Source organism: Pleurodeles waltl, chromosome 1_1 (genome assembly GCF_031143425.1).
Source record: "Pleurodeles waltl isolate 20211129_DDA chromosome 1_1, aPleWal1.hap1.20221129, whole genome shotgun sequence".
Taxonomy (NCBI): domain Eukaryota; kingdom Metazoa; phylum Chordata; class Amphibia; order Caudata; family Salamandridae; genus Pleurodeles; species Pleurodeles waltl.
In genome coordinates, this window is record NC_090436.1 from 191,610,591 (window position 1) to 191,635,755 (window position 25,165).

Below are 25,165 nucleotides of genomic sequence, written 5' to 3' on the forward strand. Positions count from 1 at the left end.
ACCAGTACAAGTATGTGGAATACTAATTAGAGACATTTGCTGTACGACCAAATATTATTGTGACTTGGGTGCCTGTGATGTTATTTTAACGTTATTGAGATTAAGCATTCCGGAAACAGAGACATAGGTATTGAATAGTGCATTGTGGGAATTGTATTCTAACTATGAAGTCACATGACTGAGAATTTAAAAGCACTGGAGAAATAATGTTTTGCCTCTACTCACCTGTGAACAAGGCAATGTATGCCGAAACGCGTCAGGGAAATGGACAAATATACTGCTTTATAGCCTGAATAAATGCTCAGATTCACGTGGATTGGTGCCTTGGTTTTCTTCGTGTCAGTTCAATATTTCAATGGGAAGCTTCACCCCTGTAACCAAGGCCGCCCTGCAGGATCTGTGGCCCTCGTGTGAAGTAGATGAACTTGGATTTAAACTTGCAAGGGCCCGATTCGTTCACTCCCGGGAAAAATGGCATTTATCCAAAACAACGATGGAAATGAGCAAGGGACGGGATAGAGGCATTTTTCCTCTCTTCCAGCTTTTCACGGAGTGTGTGGCAGCGGCAGTAATCAAGTTGAGCAGCACCAGTACAAGTATGTGGAATTCTAATTAGAGACATTTGCTGTACGACCAAATATTATTGTGACTGGGGTGCCTGTGATGTTATTTTAACGTTATTGAGATTAAGCATTCCGGAAACAGAGACATAGGTATTGAATAGTGCATTGTGGGAATTGTATTCTAACTATGAAGTCACATGACTGAGAATTTAAAAGCACTGGTGAAATAATGTTTTGCCTCTACTCACCTGTGAACAAGGCAATGTATGCCGAAACACGTCAGGGAAATGGACAAATATACTGCTTTATAGCCTGAATAAATGCTCAGATTCACGTGGATTGGTGCCTTGGTTTTCTTCGTGTCAGTTCAATATTTCAATGGGAAGCTTCACCCCTGTAACCAAGGCCGCCCTGCAGGATCTGTGGCCCTCGTGTGAAGTAGATGAACTTGGATATATATATATATATATAAGTTCTAAATAAGCATTTTCTATATGGTAAATAAAGTTATATGTGACATAAACCGTTGAAAACATGCACAACCTTCACAAAGTGGTGAAGTCTTCCCTAGAGCTCAATAAACTTTCCAAAAGTTAACTTTGCAACTTCAGACATCTATAGACTGAATAGCAAAATACTTAGACCCAGATTTAAGAGGACCTAGTGCCATATATAGCATCATTTGTTTATGCTAATGTAGTGATATTATGACAAAAACATAGTGCCATATTTACAAAGTGGCACAATGTATGCATTGTGCCACTTTGTGACCCCTTGTGCCACATTATGCCTGTGCCAGGCATAATGTATGCAAGGGGCATTCCCCCATTAGGGGGCCGAAAAAATGGCACAATGAAACCTAAAAGATTTATTTGCGTCATTTTTAGTGGCATTTGTTACGCCTGCACAGAGCAGGCGTTAAAAGGAGGCACACCATTGTTTTCAATGGGCCTCAATGTGCTTTGCAGGATTAGCATCAACATTATTGGCACTTATCCTGCAAAACACCAAACTAGCGTCAAAAAGTTTGACGCTTGTTCCCTATCAGCAACCATGGTGCACCATATGTTAAAAACGGCACACACGTGGTGTTAGGTGGGGCGCTAAGGGGTTCAAGAAAAGTGGCGCTGCATTGAATGCAGCATCACTTTTTTTTTTTATTTGGCCCTTAATTTCAAACCTGTGCTTCTTGAATCGAAAATGCATCCTTTATTGTGTTCAGAATATTTGACACAAGCTTAATCACCTAATGCTTCCTTGATGGAAACCCAGCCATTCTCACATCTAAAGTAGCTGGGGAACTGTGAGTTTGGTGTATGGAATATCTGACGATTGTTGGAGATATCTCTGATCCACCAATCCCTAAACAATACCCTTACACTTTTATACCTTTACCTAAATCAGTACAGATGTTTCAGTGCATGAGCAAACACTATCTGCCAATTTAGCCAAGTCCATACTTATAGTAACCTGATTGACAAAAGAGAATTATGTTAATTATTTCCTAAATATTTATGTTACAAATTTATTTTGTGCACCCATGGACTGAAACCATAGTAGACTACTTTCTGTTGAATGGAAGCATGTTCCAGAAGACCTGTGAGTACAAGATTGTGGCCAGCAGAATTTCAGATCTGTAAGAAATTGGGTTATTTGTTGAGGAGGGTGGAAGCCCTACTCAGGCAACAATCACAATCTTTGTCAGGGTGAACCACAAAAGTCACTAGGCTAACCTATGCTTAACCCTCTGACAGCTTGGCACAAAAACAGTCAAACGTAACCTAGAGAAAAATGTGTAGAGTTTTTATGCAGCACACAAACAGTAATAGAGTAAAAATACAACAAAAGAAAAATCCGAAACTAATTTATTAAAATAGACTGTGGTAATATTAGATAAAAATGACAAAATTCCAATCAGTGGAACTGGAAATATGCAATTGTAAAGATTTCGAAAAATGTAGCGCCAAAAGGTACAAATGTCCAACTGAGGGTATCTCGTCATACTGGATTGGGACAGGGTTACAGGTTCAGGCTGACCGTGATAGAGTGCACCCCTGGGCACAGAACTGTACCTTATGTCCTTGGTGCGCGGTCTATGCGTCCTTGCTTTGATATTGCAAAGCTTCACGTTGTCCGGCGTTGCTTTCAAATGAAGCTGTGTGGGGAGCCTTTGCAGGGCTTTGCGTCATTTGGCGACGGTTCCACAGAAGCTTGCAGGTGTGTGGCGAGGCTTTGCAAGGCTTGGTGTTGCTCAGCGTCAGTTCATATTGGCTTTCAGCTGTGGGGCGATGCTTTAGAGGGCTTTGTTTCACTCACCGTCACTTCTGAGGAAAATTGCAGCTGTGTAGTGTGGCTTTGCAGGTCTTTGTGTCTCTTCACCCTTGATTTGATGACTCCTTCCATTAGGCCAGGAGGAGTTCTCTCTGATGCCAGCCAAGGGTCCGGAACCCGGAAAGGTATCTCTTGGTGATCGGAAACTCACTCAAGCAGAGGCCAGCAGGGCTCAGGCATGCTTCGTTACAGGTCCCGGAAGGTCCACTGGAACAGGTCAGCTTGGCAGTTGAAGGTAGGCCTCTGGGGTTTGTTGTGTTCCTGTAGCTCAGAACAATAGGTCAGCTAGCTTACCTTGGAGTCACTCAACCTCGGTTGAAGGGAGCGAGTACAGTCTTCATTCCAGGTGAGCAGAGCGGTACTCAAACAGCAGGGCAGTCGTCTGGCAGTAGGGCGGTCCTTCTTCTGTAATGTCCACAGGCCTAGGTGTGAATGTATGTCGCAACAACGCATGCTGGAACCACGCATGCCTGAACAACGCGGTTGGAACAATGACTGCGTTGTTACCACGAATGCCTTTACCACGAATGCCTTAAAAACGTTTTTTCGTTGTAAAGGCATTCCTGGTAAAGGCATTAGTGAACGGCATGCATGGTTCCAGCATGCGACCACCCTGGCCTCCCACCCCCACCCCTAAAAATGACCACGACCCCCACCCCACCCCTAAAATTACCCCGCCCCCCACCCCTAAAACCTAAAACCACCCTGAACCCCTACCCCGCTCCCAAAATTACTGCGACCCCCAAACCCGCCCCTAAAACCTAAAACCACCCCAACCCCCATCCCTAAAACCTAAAACCACCCCAACCCCCACCCCACCCCTAAAATTACCATGACCCCCTCCCCTACCCCTAAAACCACCCCAACCCCCATCACGCCCCTAAAACCTAAACTACCCCAATCCCCCACCCCCAAAAAGTAAAAATACCCCGGGCCCCCCCCCCCCCTGCCCATAAAACTAAAAATACCCCGACCCTCCTCCCCCGACCCTAAACCTAAACCACCCTGACCCCCATCCCAAAAGCTAAAAATACCCGACCCCCCACCCCGCCTAAAACTAGAAATGCCCGACCCCCTCCTCCCCGCCTCTAAACCATCCCGACTACCCACCCCCTAAAACTAAAAATACCCAACCCCTCCCCGCCCCTAAACCTAAACCACCCCTACCCCCCACCCCTTAAACTAAAAATACCCTGACCCCCCACCCCTGCCACTAAAACTAAAAATACCCTGACCCATGCCCCTAAAACAGCCCCAGTCCCAGCCCCACTTACCTGATCACATCGTCCTCCTCAGCCGACTCCCTTCTTCTGTGCCTTAACCACACAAGTGCATGGTTCAGCACATGCGTGGTTAAGGCACCGATCAAGGAAGTCGTGGTTAACGAAAGTGTTGTTCCGCTTTCATTGTGCATGGCTTCATTGTTCAGGAGTCGTGAATAAGGCTGCTTCCCCTAGGTGTGTATAGGAGAGTTGGTCCGAGGGTCCAATATTTATACCTGGTAGCAGCTTTGAAGTGGAAGAAACATTTAGGTTTTCCGCCACATCTGGTTCTAGAATGTCCTTCCCTCCCCTGCCCAGTCTCCAAGGAGTCTTAGATGACAATGGGCTGGTGCCAAGTTCATTGTGAGTGTCCTGGAGGAAGTCCCTTTGAAATGCAATTGGGGAAGGGAACAGCTCCCCCCCTTCGCATCCGAGCAGGTTGGCGAACCTGGCAACAGTTAATACTCCTTTGTCTTATTGTCTGGGAGGAATACACAAAGGTCACCTGCCACTACACCCAGCCATGTGAACCAGGATACAGGCTGAAGGCCCCAAATGATTAGGACCTGAAAATACTAACTTTCTGCAAGTGGCATTTTCAGAATTGTGACTTAAAATCCAAATTTACTATTAAAGATGAGTTTAAATTCATTTGAGTGTAAACATGGTATTCCTACCTGCTTCCCATCAAAATGTTATCACTTATTAAAAGTAATAAAATAACCCATGTTATCCAATGGAGGAGACTGGCCGTCTAGTAGTGAACAATGAATATATGAGTTTTTCACAAACTGGACATGTAAAATTTAAAGTTACATGTCCATTCTTTTAAATACACTGCACCATGCTCTATAGGCTGTTTAGGGCCTACCTCAGAGGTCGGTTATTGGCATGAAAAGGAAGGTTTAGGCCTGGCAAAGGTTTCTTTTGCCAAGACAAGATGACAGTTTAAAAAGGCACTAACGGCTGCAATGGCAGGCCTAGGGCAAGATTTAAAGGTCTGCTTAAGGTGGTTGACAGAACAAGTGCTGCAGGCCCACTAGTAACAAAAACGAATGTCAGCAAACAGGAAGGGAGAGGGCAAAAGGTTTGGGGGAAGACCACACCAAAGACTGTCAGATGCAGATCTAACAAGTTCATACAACTTTTAGTCTACTACTTGACTTGAAAGCCATCGTTCCTAAATTTAAAACGTGGAAGGTGTATGTATTGCACTCTCAAAATCCAGTTCCATAAATAGGTATAACTTAATAAAGAATCAGTCAGTTGATCATAGACCTTACAGGTGGTATGGAAATCCTATATACACAGCTTAATGCTGTCACCTCAGTGTCTACGGACATGGCTGTTAGTGAAAAGTGGTCTGCATTAGAGACAGAAATATCTTGACTCCAGAGAATTTAATGTACCTTTCCATCAGGAGACAATGTCAGAGCCCTAACAAAAAAGAAATATGAACAAAACACAATTTTTTCATCCATGGCAAAAAACATTTCATTGTGTCAAACGGAAGGTATTCTAAGCACAATGAGAAGGCTGGGAGAATACTATTCATTCATGTGATCCTGTGCTTGACCTGCCCCATGATTCAAGCTACCCTGGCTGATAAGGGGTGATACCCTGAAACTGGTCCCAGGATGCTTGTTTTCAGTCCAGTGAGGACCTGGCCTGACCGTTTGGGCTGGACAGCTTCCATAGGGAGAAGGGTGAAGATTGATTTGCATATGGGTGGGTCCAAAGTGGAATGGCAGGGTGATAAAAAAAATGATGGGTTAAGCCTAGATCTGTGACTGGGTGTGAATATTTGATTTGTTCCATATTCCGTCCATCATCTGTTTTTTTTTGCGTTTTCAGCTAAAATCAGTGTTGGAACTAGGAAGAGGGGAGGAAAGAGTCATAATTCTATAAAGATGATGCTCTCGTGCTCTCTGCACTGTCCGTCTCTCACAGCACAGCATTGTTTGATGCTGCACTGCACTGCGTGACTAGTAATTCTAAGCCTTACTCTTCCTCCTCCACTTAACATAACACTGTCCTTTCAACTGTTCTTTTCTGCAGCCCTAACACAACTCCTAAAGTTTACTTGGTTCTATCCTATAATTAATATTTTCAGGACAACAAAGCAAGGTGCAAAGAAGATTAGATTAGTAGTATGAGTAATTAGGTATGTTGGTGGGGTAGAGCATGAGAAGGAAGAAAATTATCACATAATCCTCATCCAGATGGAACTCCATTGGCTCCCCCTGCCTGTCCACACCTACTTTAAAACCATCTGCATCATTTGCAAAGCCATCATGACCTGCAACACCATTTATCCAACTGGAAATGCCTTGTTCCTGCTGATGGCTTCCCTTGAAGCGAGTCTTGAGCCCCGAGTGTTGTCCCTAAGGTCTTGAGTCCCTTGGGTAAGTGTACTCCTGCCTAGCCCTAAATGCTGAGACTTAGAAACTTTTTCAAGGACTTTTACCAAAAGAACCAGAGGCTACTATTGGGCTGCCACCGAGCTGGAGCCATTGCCACCAAACTGCCAGTCAAGTTCAACTTGTTGGTGTGCCCTGCAGAAAGGATCATGACATCCAAAAAAGCTTCTAAGTCCAAACGTAGAAGATCAGCCCCAAGCAGCAAACCACCAATGACAATACCTTCCTGGGTGTTATATTCGGACTTCACCCACTTGGTGTTTTCAGCCATTGATGTTGAGAGCTTTGATCTTCCCACCTACGCCTATGCGCCCACTGAGTTCCTGAACTTCAGCAAGCCGACGTCTACAAAATCCTCTTTTGATCGATCTGGCACTTCGACCCGCTGACCGCCTTGTCTACTGAGATTTTCACGAAGGAAAAGACAAGGTCTGATTCAGACTTTGGCACATAGGATTCGCTCTGTTACGGTGACAGAGAACAGTACTTCACTCTGAAGGTGTACCCACCTGCCAAATTTAGAGATGTCCACCAGCCGAACAGATGTCTCTTGCATTGTCAGAAACCACTGTAGAAGCAGTTCCTGTCAATGCACTGAAAGATTGATGGACGGCTCTGTCAGCATGACAGAGCCGTAACTCAAATTTAATTTTCTTTTAAAACAAAATCACAAAGCAGAATTTTGTTTAAAAAAAAAAAAAAATGACCCTCTTACCATGAGAGTTACTCCCACTGCAAGGGGATCATTTTGCAGTTTTGCCCTTACTGCCATGAACAGTGAAAACTTGCCATTTGGTCATCCACTCTAAATATGGCGGACGGACAAATGGTCAAACCTCTGGCAGTCCCATCTCTGTCAGGGCATATGCTGGTGTAGGAGACAATGGAGACAGAATTGTCTCCACAGTCGATATAGTTAAGGTCTGTGGGACTCTAAATGAGATGAGCAGACCTTCATTTTGGGCCTAAGTGAGAAGGTAAACTTTCCACTGGACTGAACCTGGTCACTGTATCTCACCCGTGCTCCATTGCGGTCAGTCTTAGGGTTTGACTTTGACTTGGTATAGCACAACCAGATATCCACTTCAACTAATAATCCACTTTTTCACACATACCTAAAGCATACAAAGGTTATTGAACCAGAAGCTTTGCGTGACTTGTGTGCTTAGTGGGGTGGGCACTACCAATCCCTGCCATTTTCCTTTCTTAGTGCCACAACAGCCTCTGGAATGGAAGCCCAGGAGAATGAGGCATAGGAAGCAGCAAGGTAGCAGGCCTGGGTAGATTACTCAGTGGCTTCAGTGGCTGAATAATAAGGAACACATGGCTACAAAATGGAGAGGTGAAGGAGGAAATGAGTTTAATCCACTGCATTATCCATGAGCCCCTCGACCAGCACAGAACTGCTGGCCACCTCTGTTGTATGTCGCTGTAACTGGATCAACTACAATCTATGTTCTATGGCTTCCTTCTGTACTCTTTCCTGAACAACTCAGAGGGTTGTACATCATTGCATCACAGATAAGTACATCAGAAATCATTATGTTGCAACTGTGCACAGCTGGTGGGAGGATTGCTCAAGTTGCAGTGGGGTTGGTCAAATGGTATGGCCAAAGGCCAAGCCCTGTGGCCCACCAGCTGCTGCACATGCTAAAAGTCATGCATTGCAGGGGTTGCTTCTACCCCTTCTGTGCATGGCAGAAGGCTATCCACAGGGGAGAGTTGGCCACTCGCAGAAGGTTTTGGGCTGGCACATGGCTGAGGACTGTTTCAGTTAGTGACTGGCAATCTGTGGCAGGGATAGGTGGCTATGATGGAGGTGACAGTACTGGACAGTATGTGTGCTGTATATATGCATTGAGTGCAAGTGTGCCTGCAATGGTACATTACATGGAGGACCCTAGGTTCCATTTTGGGAAGTTCAGCCTGCCTGGTGAAGACATGAGGAGTAGAGGAAATCCCCCAGACAGATTTGTGTATTGCTATATTCCTGTGAGCTTGGTGGAACACACTCGAGGAAGGGAGAAAGAGACTACCCAAGTGCACTTCAAAAGAATGCTCTTTGGTTTAGTAATAGATCACAAGGAAAGGGCCTGGACACAGGAAGGAGAAGGGGCTGATAAGAGGATCATAAGGAGCAGGGCTTTGAGCACAGGATTAGCCTTTTGATGCTAATATCGCTGTGGCTGATATCCAGGTGTGAACTCTAGTCACTCCCATGGCCAGTGTTGTATCAACTTCAGTCTCTCCTGTTGTAACAGACAGCCTAGAGAGAAAAGTGTACAGTGCAAAAGAAGTGGAACCCCAACATAAAACTTCATAGACCCAGACCCTAAATCACAGTTGGTGTCCCAAAATGGGCTATATGAAGGGGCAGTTGAGACCCCAACAGTTGTCATCTGCCAAGAAGCCAGATGGGCTGTGCGAGAAGGGGAAACTATTCAAGACTTCTGCCTTTGCCCAAGACTGGCAGCAAAGGTTTACTGGCCTCTTTGCCGGGTGAGTGGACACGGAGCACCAGGATTGCCTGCTGGCCAAGACCAGTGTCCCTTTGAGGAAGAAGAGAGTGTTGGACCGAGTGAGGTCCCGTGGGAAGCCCTACAGAGAGGACTCCCAGTGTAAGATGTGAGGAGATGGCTGTGCACTGATTGGGTAATTGCCCGAGTTTGGGAGTGAACTGGTGACCACTGTATTTCAGGAGACAGCCCCGTGGACTGAGATGTGTATCAAGTGCGTGCGAGGAATGTCAAGGCCATACCGCCTTATTGTTGTGACCCCATATGCCACAGGGGGCCATCATAGAATTGACTGTGCTGACAAAGTGCCAAAACGTTTGTGAGCCTTAGAGGCAAGCCTGTATGCCAGGAGGGGCCGAAATGGTAAAGGTGATTGCACAGCAGAAATCTACACCTTATCAGTGGGTACCAGGGCAACCCTGTATGCCAGGAGGGACTGCCAGTACAGAGTATTACCATGTTCCGGCTGTCACTTGAGAAAACTGAAGCTGAAACTTGGGGTCAAAATTGAGGACTGAGACTTGCCCCGACTGACCGCATAGACTCCAGAGGAGGCCGAGAGGACTTCTCTCCATCGCTGGGACCCATTGGGGAGCACGAAGATCAAACCTGCTGCCCCTGTGTGGGAAGGAGCTGAACTTACTACGCAAAAGGAAGCCTGGAGTGCCTTCAAACTCTAATGAGACTTCTGCCTTTGCCCAAGACTGGCAGCAAGGGTTTACTAGCCTCTTTGCCGGGTGAGTGGACACGGAGCACCAGCATTGCCTGCTGGCCAAGACCAGTGTCCCTTTGAGGAAGAAGAGAGTGTTGGACCGAGTGAGGTCCAGTGGGAAGCCCTACAGAGAGGACTGCCAGTGTAAGATGTGAGGAGATGGCTGTGCACTGATTGGGTATTTGCCCGAGTTTAGGAGTGAACTGGTGACCACTGTATTCCAGGAGACAGCCCGTGGACTGAGATGTGTATCAAGTGCGTGCGAGGAATGTCAAGTCCATACCGCCTTTTTGTGGTGACCCTAAATGCCAAAGGGGGCCATCATAGAATTGACTGTGCTGACAAAGTGCCAAAACTTTTGTGAGCCTGAGAGGCAAACCCGTATGCCAGGATTGGCCGAAATGGTAAAGGTGATTGCACAGCAGAGGTCTACATCTTATCAGTGGGTACCAGGGCAACCCTGTATGCCAGGAGGGACTGCCAGTACAGAGTATTACCATGTTCAGGCTGTCGTTTGAGAAAACTGAAGCTGCAACTTGGGGTCAAAATTGAGGACTGAGACTTGCCCCGACTGACCCCGTGGACTCAAGAGGAGGCCGAGAGGACTTCTCTCCATCGCTGGGACCCGTTGGGGAGCACGAATATCAAACCTGCTGCCCCTGTGTGGGAAGGAGCTGAACTTACTATGCAAAAGGAAGCCTGGAGTGCCTTCAAACTCTAATGCGTCTGGCAGCAGCACTCAGGAATGATCCTGGACATGTAGAGTGCTGCAGCATGTTCTGGGAGTAGCGGTCAGCAACAGCAGCATTTCTGGAGGCAGCCTGCACCTTCTGGGTGCTGCTGCATGTCCCACAAGCAGCCCGACTCTACTAAACAGGATCAGAGCATTGCAAGTACCTGCTGTTGGGGCACCCACTTAAATGATTAATGCTTCCATGTTGCTGGAGTGGATAAGACTTGAAGCGGTCCTGTTATGCCCGGGGGACTCACTGCTGACAGTGTTGTGGTACCTTGGACACTTTTGACTATTTATTAGGAGTTATAGATGACTATTGAGCAAGGCCTACTAGTAGACTTCCCATGGATGCAACCACTAGTGAATGGGGAATAACCTCAACTACACTGCAAGAAAGAGGGTGGAACAGGAATTTGCCAGATAAACACTGGAGATCCGACCTCAAGGGGATCATGTTGTGGTTAACAAATGCTGTATATATGTGTGCATGCATGGAGTTAGGCATAAAATACTTCTTTTAAATATAGAAATAAATATTTGACTCAACGCTGATTTGTTGACATGATTGAGTGCACTTTAAGTTATGAATCGTGTCCACTAACCTGTATCTACACTTCCCCCAGAATGGAGCCTTTGACTGCTTGGTCACAGCTAACACTGAGAGTCAAGTGCAGAAGGGGTACTTGGCCCAGTTGCTCAGAATCCATAGTATGTTGGGTCCCAGGACATCAGGAGTAAAAGGACTCAACCACCATGACTGGGCCCAGTAATACCTGTGTGCCTCATGGTCCTCTGAAAGGGGTTCTGACAGATTGGAAAAGCTATTCTTAGTACTACTGCTAAGCTTAGCCAATGGCCACACATGAGTGTTGGTCATATGCGGCAATGGGGAGCTGAGCCTTGCAAAGGTTTAGCCCCTGCTGCTGTTGCCTGGCTCAGACAAAGTTCTTTCAAAAAGGTGATCAAGGAGATCTCTAAGTATCATCACCAGATGGTTGCAATTTGTGTGAGGTGGAAATAGTGGTCCTCCTGCAAATTTCCTCAAAAGCATTCAGTAAATAATGATAATTTTCTACAAATTGCAGCAACATTTGGATTTCCTACAGGACCCAGTTTGTCTCAAGACAGAGCTTTGAGCGGAGGAGGACTGCATGCTTTGTGCAGTCTGAGAGGTAGACCAGGATTGTCCATTTTTTTAAGGAGAAGTAATTACCACCCAGTATCACTTTTAATCGGTACAGTTGCTACTTGATCCACAGTGGAAGTTCTTTACCTACCCATCATGGGAAAAGAAGTCAAAGTTCAATGCATTTCAACAAGTGACTAATAAGTTGCCCATGGACATCATTTAGGGGTCACCAGGAGTTCCAACTGAAACCTATGTCTTGCCCCTTGTGAACCCTGGCACTGTGTTTGTGACCCCTGGCCTCAGAAGTGACAGATTCAGTGCTACGAACACATTAGCAGCTTGGCTGACAGTTGGGGCTCGGCTCTCTTTATTTTCGGTCATTTTTGTTTTTACACTAATAGTGAATAATAGTTTAATAAAAATGGAGTACAATTACCTGGAAGATACCCTCCCACAGCAGCTGAGGTAAGAATAAAATGCATGTTGAGTGCTTGTTTGTGGGTGAGAGTGTGTTTATATGAGAGAGTGTGGATAAGTGTGAATTTGTGTGTATGTACATGTGTGTGTGAGAGAAAGTGGACTACAAAGGGTGTGTGATGTCACTTCTGCTACCTCTGGCATTTTGGTGAATTGACCTCCATGAAGTTGTTAGCAAATGCCCCAGTTAAAACTGGTTCAAGTGTTAATAATGATGGGTTCATAATTAGTGAGACAAGCCATGCAAATTTTTTTGTTTGCGATGTTTTGTGGAAGTTAACCTGTGTGATGTGCTGCACACTGGATGATGTTAGTATTCAAACAAGACATTACAACATGAACTTTAAAATAAAATCACAAGAGACAAAGGTTAAATTGTTCCAGGTTCCAACAACAGAGGACGTACCTCCAGATTTAAAGCACACTGTAAAAAAAGAGGTTTGGGATTTTCCGGAAAGAATTTGGGTTGATGAAAAGTGCGCAGCCATTGCAGATCACTCTAAAGCTGAATGCAGTGTATCCCCACATTCCTCAATATAAACGTACTCGTGAAGATGAGGAGGGGAATCACACTTGTCATTTATGAAAAGACTGAGCAGTGTATTTTGAAGGAAATGTAAGGCGGCTTTAAAATGACTGGCAGATGGAGAATAGTATTGGATTTGAGAAAAATAAATGATTTAGAGATACCATGTTGTTCCATGGTACTTAATCCAGCAGTGATTTGGTTTCAAATTCCAGCCATTGCAGAATGGATCACAGTAAGCGATTTACATGAAACAATATTCTCTATTCCTCTTCATGAAAATAGTCAGTATCGTTTTGCATTCATATTTAAAACGTACATTTTTCGTGTTTTGTTGAATCCCACAGAGGTATAGAGAGAGCCCTCCCTAATTTTTGCACAAATACTCAAGAAAGATTAAACAAGTTTAACTTTGACTTGTGCTTCGGTATGGGTGCAGTATATTGGTGATTTGATGATTGCATCCAAAGCAAACAAAGCCTATAAGCTGGATACAACTGTTTTAATAAATTATTTGGCTGTAAATGGACTTATAGTGCTCCCCATCAAAATGCAAACGCTCTGGGAGGGACGGGTGGAAATACGGCTTTGGAGGTTTGTTTGTTTTACGTATTTTCATCTTTTATTTGCATACTTGATACCAAGAACAGATTGTGAATAACTAAATGTGGGAACAAAGGAAAAAAGGAATGTGAAGGTTCTTGGGTCACGTACATAATGTGTTTCCAAAGGTAGTGGGGTAAAAGGATCAAATCGGAGTGTGATACCACAGGTCTAGCACAAACCAGGTGTTGTGAGTTGTGGCACGATGTTGCATGTCATTCAGCCACATCCACCAGTCCTCACACCAGGTCTCCAGGGGGTCTTTGGTAGCGTAGGTGTCACTGGGCCTTTCTCACAACTCTCTGGGATCGGGGGTGTGTGTTGTCTTTGTCCTCCCGCTTTCCTCTGCTGCTGCTGCTCTCTTCATGGGCTCCTTCGGCATTCTATCCTTAGGAAGTGCTTCCAGGAGTCTGCTGATCTGCCTCGTTGGCCAATCCGCCTGCATTTGTGTCAGGTGACCCCACCTCCCTTCTCCTGCATGGAAAAGACAGTTTTCAGTTTTGCTGGTAATCTTTCTGTCTGCAACCTTTCCTTTAATTCATTGTCTGTTTTTTGTTTCTGTTGCAGGTATTCATCGCATCGTGGGAAGATCAAGAAAGGAACACCATCCAGGATACCAGGTAAAGGAGAAGAGCGGGAGGATTCCATGTTACAGACATCAAATTAACAAGATCGTAAGGAAGGTGTCCAAAGAACACATTTCTGCATTTACCAGAATAAACCCACCAACTACATAGGGGAGGTGAGAATATTTCCAGGATTGGTTGGCCAGTGTCATCAGTCAATTTAAACAATTTCACTTGATTGTGAAGTACCCACAGAGGGTGATGCACAATGATGTTGATGATCTGGTGCCCTAGGACAATGACTGTATGAAAGCCTTCCAGGAGCATAGACATGCGTACTGCATCCACTCTAGGAATGCCTAATGATGAAAAGGACTTTTATTTATTTTTTGTCATGAAAAGGAAGGATGCAAAAAGAACAGCTGTTGGATGGAATGCTGAACAATGCAAACATTCATCGCCAGTCACAAAGATCTGGGTCTAATCCATCTTTGTTTTGCTCACCACGCCACCCCAGTTTAGACCCAGCCATATGCATGTCAGTCTTGACCCTGTTCCTCATGGGAACAGTCCAGCCCGAACTGCCAAGCCAGGTACTCCCTGGACCGGAAACAAGCATCCTAGGACTGGTTTCGGAGTATTACCCTTCATCAGCTAGGTTAGCTTGAATTCAGTGGCGCAGTGAGCACGGGACCCACGTCTGGGCATACCCTTCCCACTTGGGGCAACAAATGCAAAAAGAAGAGATGATGGATGGAATGCTGAACAATGCAAACATTCACCCCCAGTAACAAAGATCTGGGTTTAATCCATAATTTTGTTGCTCACCATGACACCCCTGTTTGGACCCAGCCATATGCAAACCAGTCTTGACCATGTTCCTCATGGGAACAGTCCAGCCAGAACTGCCAAGCCAGGTCCTCCCTGGACCAGAAACAGGTATCCTAGTACCAGTTTCAGGGTATCACCCATCATTAGCTAGGTTAGCTTAAATCCAATGGCACAGTGAGCACAGGACTTTGTCTGGACATACCCTTACCACTTGGGGCAACGAATGCAAAAAAAGAACACATGATGGACGGAATTCTGAACAATGCAAACATTCACCCCCAGTCACAAAGATCTGGGTTTAATAAATTTTATTTTTGCTCCCCAGGCCACCCCAGTTAGGACCCAGCCATATGCAAATCAGTCTTGACCCTGTTCCTCATGGGAACAGTCCAGCCCAAACTGCCAAGCCAGGAACTCCCTGGACTGGAAACAAGCATCCTAGGACCAGTTTCAGGGTATTACCCTTCATCAGCTAGGCTAGCTTGAATGCAGTGGCGCAGTGAGCACGGGACTTATGTCTGACATACCCTTCCCACTTGGGGCAACAAAAGAAAAAAGAACACATGATGGACGGAAGTCTGAACAATGCAAACATTCACCCCCAGTCACAAACATCTGGGTTTAATCCATCATTTTTTTGCTCACCACACCACCCCAGTTTGGACCCAGCCATATGCAAATCAGTCTTGACCCTGTTCCGATGGGAACAGTCCAGCCCAAATTGCCAAGCCAGGTCCTCCTTAGACCAGAAACAAGCATCCTAGGACCAGTTTCAGGGTATCACCCTTCATCAACTAGGCTATCTTGGAGCCAGTGGCGCAGTGAGCACGGGACCCACGTCTAGGCATACCCTTCCCACTTGGGGTGACAAATGCAAAAAGAACAGATGATGGACGGAATGCTGAATAATGCAAACATTCACCCCCAGTCACAAAGATCTGGGTTTAATCCATTGTTTTTTTGCTCACAACACCACGCCAGTTTGGAGCCAGCCATATGCAAATTAGTTTTAACCCTGTTCCTCATGGGAACAGTCCAGCTCAGACTGCCAAGCCAGGTCCTCCCTGAACCGGAAACAAGCATCCTAGGACCAGTTTCTGGGTATTACCCTTCATCAGGTAGGCTAGCTTGAATCCAGAGACGCAGTGAGCACGGGACCCACGTCTGGACATACCCTTCCCACTTGGGGCAACAAAAGCAAAGAAGAACACATGATGGACGGAATTCTGAACAATGCAGACATTCACCCCCAGTCACAAACATCTGGGTTTAATCCATCATGTTTTTGCTCACCACGCCACCCCAGTTTGGACCCAGCCATATGCAAATCAGTCTTAACCTTGTTCCTCATGGGAACAGTCCAGCCCGAACTGCTAAGCCAGGTCCTCCCTAGACCAGAAACAAGCATCCTAGGACCAGTTTCAGGGTATCACCCTTCATCAGCTAGGCTAAGTTGAAGCCAGTGGCACAGTGAGCACGGAACCAACGTCTGGGCATACCCTTCCCACTTGGGGCGACAAATGCAAAAGGAACTGATGATGGACGGAATGCTGAACAATGCAAACATACACCCCCAGTCACAAAGATCTGAGTTTAATTCATTGTTTTTTTGCTCACCACGCCACCCCAATTTGGACCCAGCCATATGCAAATCAGTTTTGACCCTGCTCCTCAAACTTGATGGATTAAACCCAGATCTGTGACTGGGGGTGAATGTTTGATTTGGTATACATTCCATCGATCAACTGTTCTTTTTGCAATGAAAAGGAAGTATGCACACTCTCTCTTTTTATTTCCATTGCATACTTTTCTGCAACACTAGAACCAGTGGCAGATGCTTTGTCTGATTGCCTAAAAAATATTGCATCTACTGGTTTGGCAACAGTACAGAATAAAACAATAATAATCAGACATGCACATAATGTGTTGGTCTACATTCAGTTGAGACATTGCTACTCAAGCACATGCTCAAGTAGCTCCTTGACTAAGAACTGAACTGATTATATTGGCGGCAGAGAACATTTTAATCAAAACGATGTACTGCAATAGTCCAAATCCTGCTACTCTTGCCTTTTCCAAAGAAGGAAGCAAAAGAAGTTGATGATGAAATTGATGACTGATAAACGTGATGTGACTGAATTATGCACCAAGCCAAATTAAGACTTTCAAGATGTACCACTCGAGTTGATTTTATTTGTAGATGTTTCTTTTCTGAGGGACCATCATGAAATGTGTTGAGCACTATATGCAGTGTGCAGATAGAAACGTTATAGAGGTATTATTTTTGCACAGTGTAACTTCAGCACAAGTAGCAGAACCGACTGTCATTAAAATAGCATGCTGCATAGCTATTGAATTGAATGTTACAATCTACACTGATAGTCAGTATTGTTTTGGTGTGGTAGATGATTTTGGCTTGCTGTGGTTCCAGTGGGGTTTCAAGACATCTGTTGGCTCACCAAAAAAGAGTAACCCATGATTTTGGGTTTTACTGGAAGCTTTAAAATTTTAAAAGGAAATTGCTGTTGTGCAATATGCCTCACACAAGTGTGAACATGGCATGATATACTTAGCAATACCTTCAACAAGAAGTTTAAAAATGCTCTGCTATTGTGTCTAGTAAATTATAACTGGATGAAACAAAAGTGTAAAATGTGAATAACATTTTCAATATCAGTTCAAACACTGGAGGAACTCAGGGATTTACTTAGTGAGTTATCAGAGGATGAAAAGAAATATTGGGAAAAACAGGATGTACTCAGCAAAACGATTTGTGGCGATCAACGGATGGAAGATTTGTATTGCCAGATTCATTGATACTGCAGATGACAAGATGCATACAGAGACCAACATGTGGGATATGGTGGAATGTTCGCTACAGTCAAGAAATATGGGTTTCATCCTTATTTAGAAGTATTATTGAGAATATATGTCAAGATGTGTAATCGATTGGCATGTAACAAAACACCATGCGGGAAAATCAGAAGGTCCATTCACAGGATTAAAAGAACATTTTTTAGAAATGTCAGTGTTCATGGCCTTAGATACATCTTAGGGATCATTTGCCTGTTTTCCAGGTAAACAGAGTCATACCTGATAAGGTGGTGTGATGCACTCACTACATTAACATAGCTAAGCTATTACTGAGAGTGTTAATCCTTAATTTTGATGTCTTTAGAATCAGATGGAGGGGACTCATTTAAAAAAGAGATTATGGTCTTATGCTTGGCACTAAAGACTGAGAAAACATTCCATTGTTATTCCTATTCTGAAGCATCAGGTGTAGTGGGGAGAGCGAAAGGATGATGTAAACAAAATTGACTAAAGTGTCTCTTTTGGCATCAATGAAATGGCCAGATACTTGTCCTCTATCTTTACTCAGCATGAGAAGCACCTCAAATAAAAGAACAGGTCTACCACAATATGTGTATTCCTGGTATCCCTTATCTACTCTTGTTAATACTACTGATGATCTAGTTCTGGATTACTGCAAGGGATTGACTGATTTTGTCTGCTCTGTTTCTCACCTGGTAAAACTATATGTAACTTTAGCAAGCAATTAACCCTACCATGACCTGGAACATGGAGACTGGTTTGTGGTAAAGAAGCATATTCAAAGACCTGCTTGGAGCCTCAGTGGAACGGGCCATACCAAGTCATATTGGTAAGGACAACACCTGTAAAGTATGGAGGTTTGCCGTATTGGATCAAACCTTTAAAAATCATAGTGCAAGAATTGATGCTCGCAATCAAATCTCTGCCAAACTCAAACTTCAAAATGAAGAAAATCAAACCCTTGGAACAAATCAAAGTGTCTATGTTACACAAGTTAAAAATCAAGAAGCAAATGAAGATGAAAATGAAAATGACACAGGGGAAGAAAATGAAGCAGAAGATGAATGCTTGATGCAAGCTGAATGGTCTGAAGGTGGAAGAAAAAGAAAGAGAACATTGCAAAGGTTCAACAGAGAAATGTAGAATAATCAGCTAAAACAGTAACAGATCTAAATGACAGAGGTCCTAGAAAGGCTGAAGTCAGAAGAGCAACAAGAGTAAAAGTGACAAAAAAAGTACAGAGCTCCTAAATGGGCATATCTGTCCAAGATGGGATGTGAAGAAAAATACATTGATCTGAGAGGTTACTAGTTTCTATTTGAAGAACCACCATGAATTGACACATGAATAAAGATAATCAACATTGAATAATTTCCTCATTAAATAATGGAGCTAAACTTTTGCATGTTTATAGGTGTAACTATATAACTCTCTTAGATACAAGTTTTTATATTTACCCAACTATTAAGAGTATGTCCTCATCTTAGAAGAATAGTTTTATACCTTGTTAGCTATCCAGCTGAAGATAATCTTGTGCATAGGCTTTGTGAGCAATTGAACTGAACTTTATTTCTTGCACTCATAATTTTTGTGTTTATTTGAACAGAATTGTGTACTGCACAATGCTGTTTAATTTTTGGGAATACCTGATCTTCTAGATTATATCTAATTACATCTATTTTATTGGTTGGCAGCAGTATTTCTGAAGAACTATTTTAATAATGGCTGCAAATTTTTGTCCAAATTTAAAGGACTATTTTTGTTAAAAGCAGAATCATATTCATTCTAACATTTTGGATATTCTTTTAATATTATAGCTTGTTTTTAAGTCTGAGGCTTTATTAAGAACCTGTTTTTATATAAAGGTGATTGTTTCATTTAAAATAACGATTTTGCTTGACTGAAAAAATACTTTTTATATTTTTATTTTAATGGTACGAATTGGAATCTTGGTGAGTCTGTATCTTCCTGTTGGACATGCTTCATTTCCAAAAACTATAATACAACATAATAACAATAGTAGAGTTAGAAGATAAGATTACAGAAATAGACTGAGGGAAACGGGGAAAATACTGATTCAAATCTACTTAATGAGCATAATTAATGTATCTAATTGTCATATCTGTACACACCGGCCTACATTTTGTTTCTGAAAGAATGGCCTATGTCAAGATATAATTGTTATATGATCTATCATGTAGTGTTAATGTTTCCCTTGTATCATAATGGGCCTATGTGCTAATATTGAAACGTTTGGAAGTTATTTGATTACACAGAGGTTTGAAAAGTTGTTATGACAAGATGGTGACCAGACCAACAAGAAAGAAGGAGATTGAACCTAAGATCCTTAAAGCAGAAATGTTTTATATTTTTAAAGCCTTGAAGGAGACGTTTTTGTCAGAACCAAAAATGATGAATAGAGTGATGTAGTGTAGTATATTGCAATGCAGTGTGATGATTGCAAAAATCAACAGAGGGAGACGTTGTGACAGTGTTTTTTAACAATGACAAAATAACGCTTAACTTTAATGTGTTTACCTTAGGTTTACTATTCCTCAAACAGCTTGCAATGACATCTTTTCAATTTGCAAAAAAAGAACACTTTTTTAATGTGAACTAGCATTCTCCACATTCCAGAAAATCATCAAAGTGGAATTCTAGTCCCTGGTATTGTTTACAGTGCAAAGTAAATTGTAATAATTTTTGCCTTCCTCATGAGTAAGCCATGCTCATGATGTTCCTGCCTTTGCAACTTTCAAGGACCTTTGCTCGAGTCTTTCCTTGGGACTATTCATTAGCTGACCTGTCTATTTTATTTTTGTATTATATAAACGTGGTGTCATCTCCTTCTTTCCCTAGGGACACCTCCTTATTAATATTCAGCAAAGTAGATGTTTATTTGTTAGAAATGGGGTTTCTGGTTGGCTAGGGTATGCACCTCAGCCAGGCAGAACTTACCCACTCTATTCAGGGCAAGGGAGTTACACGTCCAAGATAACCCCTGCTCACCCCCTTGGTAGCTTGGCACAAGCAGTCAGGCTTAACCCGGAGGTAATGTGTAAAGCGTTTGCACAACACACACAACACATGTGATGCAATATCCCCACCACAAAGGAAACACAACACCAGATTATATGAAAATATACTGTATTGTACACAACGCAATTATCAGACCAAACATCACATATCAGTACTATCCTGCTACCTTAGCAGTTGTCAGAACGTTACACATTAGTTACTCTGCAAATTAGCAGTAGTCACACATAACACACAGGTTACTCAGTATTCTGCAACATAAGCAGTAGTCAGGAAACACGTTATCACATTAGAACACTTGTCATAAGAATATCATAAAACGCCCATAGTAGGAACATTAGAAAACATATGGCAAGTTAGGGAAACATATTAGCAAGTCATGCCCATAAAAGGAACATTTGCATATGCCCATGAAACACCATCAAAAACAGGTAGGCAACATATAAATCAGAAGAAGTCTCTAGTAAGAACTTTAGATTATATATATGGACCCCTTTTTAGGGAGTACCTGTTTGGGTGGTAAAGGCAATTCCAGTGCCTGAGGAACGGAACATGTGTAAAATGGGGCCCCCGGCGCTCCTGTGCGCGAAACAGGGCCTCCTGTATTTTTTTTAGACCTGAGGAGGGCTGCACGCCTCTCCTCTCCTTTGTGCGCGGGCCCCTCTGGCCTCAACCGGCCCTCACGAGGGGGGGGGCAACGTCCTCTCAATAAGGGGGAAAAGGGAGGACGTCATGCACCCCCTCCAACTTTGTTGCTGGCCCATCCAGGGGCCCGTGATCCCTGCGGGTCTCCCCTGGGCCTGTCCTGGCCCTCCGCTATGGGGGGAAGACCTCGACTGTAGGGGCCGGCCCTCGCGGGGGCCCTGAAGGCTCTGGGGCGCGGCGAGCCTCCGATGAGGCTGCTGCCGCCCCGGGGGACAACTGAAGCCTTGCGCGGCTTTGCCAGGCGAGGGAGAGGCGTCCTCCTCTCCCCTCGTCTCTCCAACAATTCTCCGGCCCAAGGCAGGGCCTTCCGGTGCCCCGGGGGAGCTCTAACGAGCGGTCCTCGCCCCGGGGGCACCAACAGGAGTGGGCTTGCTCCTGAGACCGGAAAGGAGGTTTCCTTCGTGCCCTGGGGGCACTGAGATGAGCGCGAACCTCGCGCTCTGGGATAATTTAAAAGCCCGGCTGCGGCAGTGAATCTTCGCAACAGGGGAGTGCTACAGGAAGCGCAAGGGCTTGATTTTCAGCCCGGGTTGCGGCGGTGATTTGGGCAAAAAAAACGCTTTTCCCCAAGCGCTCAGGCAAATCTGTAGCCCGGGCTGCGGTGGTGATCTCTTGCAGCCCTTTTCAGAGAGAGTGCTTTTTCCAAGCACCTTTGGCAAGTTGTAGAGATCGTGGCAGGGGTCAGGGGCCACAGCACCCTGCCCCTGGGAAGAACAAAACAAGAAGAAGCACAGGGCTGGTGGGCCCAGTTACAGGCCAGCACAAGGGGTGCGGATGGTGGCAGTTCCTCCTAGTGACCAGGCAGGTCACAGGTCAGCACAGCAGCAGCAGTCCATGGTGGTTTCCTGGTGAGTCCATGCATCATCGTTCTGTGTCCAATTTCAAGTTCCAAGAATGTTCAAATTGTGGGGAAAATTCCCCTGTACTTATAGTCAGTTCTTACAGTGTTTTACAATGGTAGGGAGAGGAGGTTCCAGCCAGTTACAACTGGTTCTGGGAGTGCCCCCTCTCTCCTTTCAGCACAGGCTCCAAACATCAGTGGGGGGTTAACGACCCTATTGTGTGAGGCCAGAGCACAGCCTTTACAAATGTAGGTGTGCCCCGCCTCTCCCTTCTCTCAGCCCAGGAAGACTATTCAGTATGCAGATGCACCTCTGTGACACCTCCACCCTCCCTGTGTGCAGGCTGTCTGAAAAGTATGCACAAAGCCCCAACTGTCGCTCTGCCCAGAGGTAGATTTGAGTCAAGCTGCAAAACACCAGAGTCATAAGCACAGATAAATGCGCAGTTTCTAGAAGTGGCATTTCTGTGATAGTAATAAAAAATACACCCACACCAGTAAGCAGCATTTATTATCACCATCACAACCATACCAAACATGCCTACGCTACCCCTCATAAATCAGACAATACCCCTTACACATAAGGCAGGGCATTTCTAGTGCAATCCTATGAGAATGCAGCACTCACAGCAGTGAGACACCAAGTTAGGCTGTTTGTCACTACTAGGACAGGCCATGCAATATGGCACATGTCCTGCCTTTCTACATACATGGCACCCAGCCCATAGGGCTAGCTAGGGCGTACCTTAGGGGTGACTTACATGTAGTAAAAGGGGAGTTCTGGGCCTGGCAAGTAAGTTTAGATGCCAGGTCCCTGTGGCACAAAACTGCGCACATAGGCCCTGCGCTAGCAGGCCTGAGACAGGTTTTGAAAGTCTACTTCAGTGGGTGGTGCAAGCAGCGCTGCAGGCCCACTAGTAGTATTTAATTTACAGGCCCTGGGTATAGAGATACCACTGTACAAGGGACTTATAGGTAAATTAAATATGCCAATTAGGTATAAGCCAATCATACCAACTTTAGATGGGAGAGCACCTGCACTTTAGCACTGGTCAGCAGTGATAAACTGCTCAGAGTCCTAGAGCCAACAGCGAGAGGTCAGAAAAACCAGGAGGAAGGAGGCAAAAAGACTGGGGATGACCCTGCGTAAGGCCAAAAGTCCAACATTATTGATGAAATATTGTTTGATGTGCCTTGGCCATTTGAAAAGTGACTGGTTTAGTTAAGTATATCTTTGTTAATCTAGCCATATTATGTCATGTCTGACCATAATGAGTGTGTGGCTTTTCTGCCTAAAACCCCATAAAAGATGAAGGTTTGTCAGACTTTGTCTGCCTTACTTTGGAGACAGATTCTCTGAAAGTCTCCTTGCTTACCTATACTTAGCTTCTGGCTGCCCCTAGCTTTAGAAAGATGACTCTATGGTAATTTCACACATTATTTAATTTTGACCAATTTTAATTGCTGCTTTTCAATGATTTACCTAACAACCTTTTGTCTTCTGCAATGAACTTAATTTCGAATAAACCTTTATGGTTTTACTTGAATTCTTGTCTTGTGGAGGTTTCATTTAATAACATTGGGCATTGTCTTAAGAAGGCTCAGCCAGCATGAATCCTACCCTTCGACCCTCTTAGTTGTTTTAATTAGAGAGTCAACACTATGTACAGTGGATTTAGGATGCTCATGGTTGGTTGCATGCAGGGTACAGTTATTATGAAGTTAAACTGAAAAACCACTGAAATCCACAAGTTATCGGTAGGACCACACACTAAAACTCATGCAACAACCATGCAAACTGTAACTCACACACCAAATACAATGCTTACAACATGACAATACTGGTGCCAAGATGTAGAAATATCTAAAAGCATAATGTAATTAAACAACAACACATACTCAAACCCATAAATGATACTACATTTCACAGTTGCCTCTGTCAAAGTGATAAGGGTAATGTGATAGGTAATCTCAATTGTAAGATGACTTATGTATGTTATTCCATCTATTTTATTGAAAGGCAATGTATATAATTATTTTAAAAAAAGGGTTGTGTTATACTCATGGACTATCTTATGGAAAAAATAGAACAAAAACACACATTTTTGGCATAAGTATAGAAACAAGTAATACATCATTAAACCAACAATAGATATTTTGGCATTAAGACTAGATATGGCTAAATAAAAGTTCAAAATTAGCTCACAACATTGGACATTTAATCCGGTTTATCTACTGAGTGTCTGCTATCATATCATAATATCATGTTGTGTAAACGAAGACGAGCACTACATGATTACAGTTCTCTTCAATTCTTCCACATAGAGTTGTAAGTATTTTTTCATTTGTTCAGGATACATATGAAAGCTGCTCCCTTTAGAGACCGGGGGGGGGGGGAGAGGGCTATTGACCATCTCAATGACTTGTAATTGATTGTATCCTGATAGTTGACCCTATTGTAGTGTCAACTAGTATATTGCTTCTGATGTAGCTCATATTCTGTGAGAGACATATTCTTATTTTGAGTGTTTTGTACAATATACATATGTACACATGGGCATCATATTGAATATATGACATTTGTGGAGTTGCAGTTCGAAACCTGTCACTTTTTAGATATATATGTCTTTTATGTCTGAGCTCTTTTAGGTTGAATACGTATACACATACAGCCCCATTTCTGCATTTGAAGTGACCAATCACATGTTCGCTGAAGGGGTCTGAATGTTTTCATTGACAGCAGACATGATCAATGTGATCCTTAACATTTTAGCTCCTTTTAAAGTATAATAGTCGAACATGTGAGAATAAATCGTTTGTTTTTAAAATGGACCAATATTTTTCAATTATGTTGTTGCTTCATAGAGAAAACATAGTTACACATATGGTAAGTTCTGCATTCTTTTTTGGTTGATTATTGAGTAATTTCTCTGTCAGACACAATCTTACCCTCTTTGTCTATTTGTAGCTCGTTTACCAGTGGACATCATATCCGTTCATGATCAGTTTACAGAAGGAGAGGATTGGCATTAGTTCCTGCCAAGTTGCTGGCCTGCTTGGGTTTTATATCAAAGCA